Source organism: Passer montanus, unplaced genomic scaffold (genome assembly GCF_014805655.1).
Source record: "Passer montanus isolate IOZ18808 unplaced genomic scaffold, ASM1480565v1 scaffold5, whole genome shotgun sequence".
In the NCBI taxonomy this organism is placed as follows: domain Eukaryota; kingdom Metazoa; phylum Chordata; class Aves; order Passeriformes; family Passeridae; genus Passer; species Passer montanus.
The window spans coordinates 3,411,909-3,414,089 of record NW_024369929.1 but is presented as its reverse complement, the minus strand read 5'-3'; positions in this window follow the sequence as shown (position 1 = coordinate 3,414,089).

Sequence of the window (2,181 nt, the reverse complement as noted above, 5' to 3'; positions counted from 1 at the left end):
AAAATAACTTTAATTAGGGACAATACTACTTCCCAAATTGCTCTCAAGTACTTCTCAAACAAATCCAGCAACTAAGACTCTTCAAAGAAAACTAAGAAGTGTATCCAGAGCTAATTCACATCTTGAACAGTATCTATCTACATCCGAATGTCCACAAATATTGAAGCGACAAAAAGCAATTCAAAGTCCAAAGTGGATTCAAACTGGAAGCCAAAATAATTTTTTTCTGGTAGCCTTAGTTGGCCATATTGGAAGCTGTGGAAGAATTGATTACCTGAGAGTTTACCCACATGTGAGGTTCATGGACAGCAGCGAGCATGTGGGTTTGCAGTGCCAGATCCTCCTCTGGGTTACCCACAAATGTGGATTATTAATTTTTTATTTTTACATACAAGTCAGAAAGTCCTTGGAAATGAAGGTAAATTGCTTTGTACGCAACACTTTCAATAGTATCAGCACAGGGAGTTAGTGAGATGTAAATTCACACCCCAGTGTAATGTGTCCTAATTTCTCCAAGCCCTAGGGTTGTCTTGTTCCTGAATGAGAGCACCCAGACAGAGGTTTAAATGCATTTATTAAGGTTTCTAATTGTCCTGCTGTTGAATAACCTAAAGCATTTCTGCCTTGATGGAGAATGAGCTACTTAATCATGGAGACTGCAGAGGTTCAGTTTGCATCTGGGCTTTGGTTTTGCTTCTTTTTGCTACAACCTTTCACCTTATTTGGCAGAACATTGGAACACAGACTCTTCCTTGACTTTGAAAGGGGCATGTTGAAGTAATGTTTCCAATGTTGGACAGCAAATAGTTCTACATAAATAAATACAAGTGGACGTTAGTTTTAGTGTGAACTGGTATAAACAAAAAGTCAGTGTGATCTATAACCATACATTCCCACCTGCCTTCATTTATCTGTCCTGCCTGGGCTTTCAGAAGGGAGGTGGCACACTTGTGCCAGCAGTGAATTTGGGAGTATCAGTTGGGAATGTGTTATCAGGCCCAGTCTAACTATGTCATTGCAAGCTAACTCTTCTTTTGATTATGAGCAGTGTTAATGTAGTACAATTCTGCATTTGACTAAAAACTTTCAGCAAAACAGTTCAGCAAATTCAGTGTAGAGTTTTGTCAGGTGCTTTTGTCTGATTAAAATATGGGTTGCACATGTGCTGGAGCAGTATTTCAGCCATGGTGGGGTGACAGCAGCTGTTATCCTATGATGTTGTATGACACAGACAGTGAATTAAGCTGAAAGCAGCAAGCTTTTTTGTGTTCTTTTTACAGTAAGTGTTTTGTGTTCTTCTGTTTTATGAAAAGAGTTTTATATTTTATGAAAAGAGGGGACCTACTCTGACACTTTCCTCTCAAGGCACCCTTCCTCACTACTACGTCCCCAGGAAACTAATGCTAAGAAAAGTTCCTGAAATAAAAGAGCCTCTAATACAAAGTCTGAAGCCTGGTGTACATGTGATGTTCGGGTTGAGGTTTTTTTTTTTTTTTTCCCTGAATTACAGATATGTAGACTGCATGTACCAATTCTTGCATTAAAAAAAAATTACTATTTTAGCAGATTATGATGCTACAAACATGTGAATCTTGGCATAGTTTTACTGCCTAAACTCTCCTGCAGTATAGTGAGATGATTACCTGGGGTTTGGGTTCTGTTTGTGTGTTTTTCATGAGCAGGCCAAGCTGTTTACAGCTGATACCTAATTGCTGCGATTTCCCTTCTGCAGAAAAGTGGCTCCAGGTGCTGTGGGCAGCCCTGCCACGCTGGACCCCGTTGGCAGCAGCAGCAGGGCTGGGAAGTTTTTACAATTAGAAGCCTCATATATTTCTGCTACTGGGGATGCTGCACCTGAGACTTGATTATGGTTTGCTGTGAGGGGGAAAAAAACCCTAAAAAATAAACATTCAAGATGCCTTCTGCACAGACCTGAGACCCAGCCCAGCCCTTGCTGCGCCGCTGGACGGGAGCACACAGAGCAAGGGGGAGGCTCCGGTGCCGCTGCCGCACAAAGCCCAGGTGGGAGCGATTTCGCCCTCAGGCCCCGGCGGCAGGAGCGGGGCGGCTCGGGGCGCTGTCCGGTGCAGGGCGGCCTCGGGCCGGGCCCCTCGCCCTGCTCGCACACGAGGCCGAGCCCGCAGCGCCGGCGGCCGCCGCTGCTCCCGCCGCTGCCTCCGC